Raw genomic sequence first — 6,674 nt, 5'->3', positions numbered from 1 at the left:
GGGCCCTGCTCTGTGTGTGAAGGGGAGGAGCCACAACCACCTCCTGGGCCCTGCCCTGAGTGTGACAGGGGGTGGTGCCCCAACTCCCCTATCAGCCCTACACAGAGCAGGGTGGATCAGGGGGTTGGGGCGCCACCACTGTCACACTCCTGGCAGGGCCGATGGGGAGGTTATGGCTACCTCCTATATATATCTCCCAGAGAGGGCTATTGAACTTTGATATTCAGCAGGGCTAAAAATCAGCATTATATTACCCTGCTGTTGGCAAATGGCTGAAGGTAATCTCCTAACCTGATAACCCTCTTAATGTTTAGCAAACTTGACTGCTGATATGCCTGTTTGCTTTGCTAAAGAGCATATATCAGAAAACAAATCCAAGTCAATAAAAGCTGATGGGTGCTGGGTTTCAGAGAGCTTTTCCGCTACAAAGAAAGGTCTCTGCCTGGCTCCCCCATGTCTTCTAAATTTATATTAGTTGTCTAGTGTATTTATTTTTCTGCACCTCCTTTCTCATATCCAGAATCCTTGCTGCAAAATGTTGCAGCATTCTGGTGCCCAATGTGGGGCATCTGGAGAAGAAATTTCACCAGAGTGAAAAAGGAAGACATTTCACCAGAAAGCTGAGAAGTGCACTGAAAAGGTGGGGAAAATTCTCTGTGCACAAAGCCCATGCCAGCTTTGGAAATTGTGAAAAATAAAGTGGGCGGAAAATCCTTTATTTCTGCCAGGCTATAATGAGTAAAAGTTTGAGTATAAAACAAACAAACAAAAAATCATTGTAAACATTTACTTGTATGCTCAAGGATAAAGAAATTAAAATAACAAAAGGTACTCTCTTAAATTAGGATCAAGGAAAAAAATTAACCTTTTCATTTGAACTATGGGGGCTCTTGTTTGCACTGCATTATGCCTAATTCGTATTGGGGATCAAAAGTCTGTAACACCTAAGCCCTCAGTCCTCCACCTCTAGTGTGGAAAGGCTCAGCAGCAAGAGAAAATGGGGTTAACAGTCATTTTACAAAAGGACTCTTTAATGCTTTGTCTGAAAATTACCATATGACACCTTGGGTCAGGCAGATTTTAGCTAAAATAACTTTAGAGGACAGCCAATGCCATGAAGAGCAGAATAGGATAAGATCTATGAAAATTACTTGATTTATTAAAAGATTTCTCTTTGTTATTGTCGCATGTCTGTTGATTATTATTAATCTGTCTTTGTTGTTTATTGTTAGTCTCTTAGACATGCCTTTACTTTACTTTACTTTACTTTAATTTACTTTAATTTAATTTAATTTAATTTAAAAAGAAAAGGTAGATGGACAAGCCATTACTAAATAGCGGAAAAAAAAAAAAAGAAGAAGAAATAAAAAGTTCAGAAAGAAAACAGCCACAAAAAAGAAATGGCTGCAAACAGGTACCTTTCAATAATAACTTTAAACGTAAAAGGGCTAAATGCTCAAACCAAAAGACATAGAGTGGCTGAATGAATAAAAAAACATGATCCATACATTTGCTGTCTAGAAAAGACCCACCTCGTTAGAAGGGACTCACACAGACTGAAATTGAAAGGATGGAAAAATATATTTCAGGCAAATGGAAAGGAAAAGAAAGGTGTGGTAGCAATACTTATATAGGACAAAATAGACTACAAAGTGAAGGCCATAAGAAGAGATAAGGAAGGTCACTTAATAATACTAAAGGGATCAGTACCACAAGAAAATATAACCCTGGTAAACATATATGCACCCAATTCAGAAGCACCCAAATACATAAAAAAAAACTCCTGGAAGATATCAACAGAGAGATAAACAACAATACAATCATAGTAGGGGACTTTAATACACCACTGACATCACTGCATAAATCCTCTAGACAAACAATCAGCAGAGAACCAGTAATCCTAAATGACTCACGAGTTCAGATGGACTTAATTGACATCTTCAGAACACTTTACCCCAAAGCCATGGAATATACATTCTACTCAAGGGCTCATGGGAAAGATTCAAAAATAGACCACATATTGGGTCACAAACAAAGTCTCCCAAATTCAAGATAATTGAAATCATACCAAGCATCTTCTCAGATCACGATGGCATAATATTAGAAATAAACTACAATAAAAACAACCCAAAATACTCAAACACTTGGAAGCTGAATAGCATGTTATTAAATATTGACTGGGTTACCAATGAGATCAAAGAAGAAATGAATTTCATCCTGGAAATGAATGACAATGAAAACACAACAACCCAAAACCTATGGGATGCAATGAAAGCTGTCCTGAGAGGGAAGTTTATAGCTCTACAGGCCTATCTCAAAAAACAAGAAAAAATGGTAGTAAGTCACCTAACTCTACAATCATCTAAGAATTAGAAAGAGAGAAAAAGAAAAGCACAGCGTGAGCAGAAGGAAGGAGGTAATAAAGATTAGAGCAGAAATAAATGACATAGAGACCAAAAAAACAATACATAAAACCAATGAAACCAAGAGCTGGTTCTTTGAAATTACAAACAGGATTGACAAACCTCTAGACAGGCTAACCAAGAAGCAAAGAGAGAGGACCAAAATAAACAAAATCAGAAATGATAGAGGCGAAATAAAAACAGACCCCACAGAAATACAAATGATTGTTAAAAAAATACTATGGACAGCTCTACTCCAACAAAAAAGACAACCTAGAGAAAATGGAAAAATTCCTAGAAAATACATCATTCCAAAACTCAATCAGGAAGAATCTAAAAATCTCAATAGGCCAATAACTATGGAAGAAATTGAAGCAGTCATCAAAAAGCTTCCAGCAAAGAAATGCCCAGGACCAGATGGCTTCACAGGGGAGTTTTACCAAACATTTAAGGAAGAACTGAAACCTATCCTCCTCAGGCTACTACAAAAATTTGAAGGGGAAGGAACACTTCCAAGCTCATTCTATGAAGCCAGCATCACCCTAATACCAAAACCAGGTAAAGACAACACCATGAAAGAGAATTACAGGCCAATATTCCTCATGAACATAGATGCCAAAATCCTCAACAAGATCTTAGCAAATCGTATCGAGCAGTACATAAGAAAGATCATAGGCCATGACCAAGTAGGATTTATCCCAGGGATACAAGGATGGTACAATATCCGCAAGTCAATAAACGTGATACATCACATAAACAAATTGAAAGAAAAAAAAATACATGGTCATATCAGTTGATGCAGAAAAGAATTTGAAAAAATCCAATACCCATTTATGATAAAAACTCTCAGAAAGGTGGGAGTATAAGGATCATACCTCAACATGATAAAAGCCATTTATGACAGCCCACAGCAACATCATACTCAATGGACAAAAACTACAACCATTTCCCCTAAGAACAGGAACAAGACGGGGATGCCCACTCTCACCACTCCTGTTCAACATAGTCCTGGAAGTATTAGCCATTGCAATTCGGCAAGAAGAAGAAATAAAAGGCATCCAAATTGGAAAAGAGGAAGTAAAACTGTCCTTTTTTGCAGACAACATGATATTATACATACAATACCCTAGTGACTCCATCAAAAAACTACTAGACTTAATTAATGAATGTGGCAATATAGGAGGATACAAAATTAACCCCAAGAAATCTGAGGCATTTCTATACACCAATAGTGAACTTTCAGAAAGAGTGACTAAAAAATCTATCCCATTTACCATCGCACCAAAAAAATTAAGTTACCTAGGAATAAACCTAACTAAAGAGGTAAAAGACCTCTACTCAGAAAACTACCAGATGTTGAAAAAGAGATAGAGGAAGACATAAACTGATGGAAGAACATACCGTGTTCATGGATTGGTAGAATCAACATCATTAAAATGTCCATACTACCCAAAGAAATCTATAAATTCAACGCACTTCCCATTAAAATACCAACGGCATACTTCACAGATCTAGAACGAACTCTCCAAAAATAAATCAGGATTATAAAATGACCCCGAATAGCTGCAGGGATCCTGGTAAAGAACAAAGTAGGTGGGATCTCAATACCATATATCAAGTAGTATTACGAAGCCACTGTTCTTAAAACTGCCTGGTACTGGCACAAGAACAGACATATAGATCAATGGAATAGAATAGAGAGCCCAGAAATCGGCCCAAACCAATATGCTCAATTAATATTTGACAAAGGAGGCAAGAACATCCAATGGAGCCAAGATAGTCTCTTCAATAAATGGTGTTGGGAAAATTGGACTAATATATGCAAGAAAATGAAACTAGACCACTAACTTACACCATACACAATAATAAACTCAAAATGGATAAAGGACTTAAATGTCCGACGGGAAACCATAAAAATTCTAGAAGAATCCAAAGGCAACAAAATCTCAGACATACACCGAAGCAATTTCTTCACTGATACAGCTCCTAGGGCACTGGAAAGTAAAGAAAAAATGAATAAATGGGACCACATCAAAATAAAAAGCTTCTGCACAGCAAAAGAAACCATCAACAAAACAATGAGAGAACCCTCTGTGTGGAAAAACATATTTGCCAATGTCATATCTGATAAGGGCCTAATCTCCAAAATTTATAGGGAACTCATACAACTTAACAAAAGGAAGATAAACAATCCAATCAAAAAATGGGCAAAGGATCTAAATAGACACCTTTCACAAGAGGACATTCAGAAAGCCAAGAGACATATGAAAACATGCACAAAGTCACTAATCATCTGAGAGATGCAAATAAAAATAATAATGAGGTACCATCTCACACCTGTCAGACTGGCTATCTTCCACAAATCAACAAAGGATAAGTACTGGAGAGGATGTGGAGAAAAAGGAACACTTGTGCACTGCTGGTGGGAATGCAGACTGGTACAGCCACTATGGAAGACAGTATGGAGTTTCCTCAAAAAACTAAAAATGGAACTCTCATTTGACCCTGTGATCCCACTTCAAGGAATATATCCCAAGAAAGCACAAACACCAATCAGAAAGGATATACGCACCCATTTGTTCATAGCACCACAATTCACCACAGCTAAGATCTGGAAACAGCCTAAGTGTCCATCAGTAGATGAATGGATTAGAAAACTGTGGTACATCCACATGATGAAATACTATGCTGCTGTAAAAAAGAAGGAACTCTTACCATTTTCAATGGCATGGATGGAACTGGAGAGCATTTTGCTAAGTGAAATAAGCCAGTCAATGAAGGAAAAATACCTTTCATGGATAATAAAGACCATTATAAACTTATGAACAATAATAGATACAGAGGCAGAGCTGCCTCAAACAGATTGTCAAACTGCAGCTGGAAGGCCAGGGAGGCTTAGGGGGCAGGAGGGAGGAGGGTAAGAGATCAACCGAAGGACTTACGTGTATGCATATAAGCAAAGCCAATGGACATAAGACATTGGGGGGTAGGGGAGGCCCTGGGATTGTCAAATGCAGGGGGAAAAAAGTACACATATGTAATACTCTTTGTAATATTTTAAGCAATAAAACAATTTAAAAAATGTTAAAAAAATAAATAAATAAATATCTAAAACATGTCCAACTCATTAATTACTAGTCTTTTGGTGATCCTGTAAAATGTATGCCACTCTCATGATTGTTATTAAAAGTATCATTTTCGCCATGCTTTTATTTCCCAGTCTGTCATTTAAAATTTGGATACATGAGACATTCCTCACAATTTAAGGAATATCTCTGCCTAGCTTAAGAGAATTTGCACCCCACCCAATTTTGGACTGAGCCTCTTGTACTGAGCCCCATCACTTTATTACAGATGTTACAAAATAAACCCAAGAGTGTTTTTCTTTATAAGATGGTGAAAATGACACAAGGGAAATTGACAGGCTGTATTTAGGCAATAAGATCAGTGTTTCCATAATAATAGGCAGTTCATAAATAATAATGACCATATTCCAAGGTAAACATTAAAGCCAATGAAAGCCAGTAATTTATCTCTGCTGCCAAATTTGCCAAAGTAAATGACTTAGATGGTGATAATTGGTTTTGGAATCTCAAAATTGTAAAAACTTAAATAAAAAGTTGTAACTAAAATGAAGGCTTTGTGGTGAAGTTTTTCAGTAATAATTATAAATAAATATATTGATGGTGAGGGTGCAGTCACTGAGGAGAGGGCTGACTGCGCTCTCTGTTGGAGGAAAGGGCCAGTGGATCTTCTCCCTGTAAAAGCAGAGAACCTGGAAAAGCAATCTTAGATGTTATCTCTTAAGGAAAAATGTGGTGGTTTTAAAATTCAAATGGCTACAGGCCTTCTTCCCTTTTCCCCCTTCTTCTTTGGCAACCTCATATGTCTAAACATACCCTTTCAAAAGTGACTTAAAACTTTGGAGTTTGCTAAATTAAGTAACAAAAATTTTTAAATCTCTAAATATTTTGAAATTAAAAAAAAATGTAATACTAATCTGAGTTTGCCTTTTATGAAAACCTAAAAAAGAGATTTGAACCTATTAAGTAAACTAGAGGCCCGCTGCACATAAATTTCTGCACTTGGGGGGCTCTTTAGCCTGTCCTGTGCCCTCTTGCAGTCTGGGAGCCCTTGGAGGATGTCCACTTGCCAGTGGGGAGCAGGGCTAAGCTGCAGTCGGACAATGTTAGTGCTGCTGAGGAGGGGGGAGCGGCTCCCACCACCACCACTCTACTGGCAGCCATAAGCCTGCCTTGTGGCTGAGAAGAG

Source organism: Myotis daubentonii, chromosome Y (genome assembly GCF_963259705.1).
Source record: "Myotis daubentonii chromosome Y, mMyoDau2.1, whole genome shotgun sequence".
Lineage (NCBI taxonomy): Eukaryota > Metazoa > Chordata > Mammalia > Chiroptera > Vespertilionidae > Myotis > Myotis daubentonii.
Note: the sequence above shows the minus strand (reverse complement) of the source record.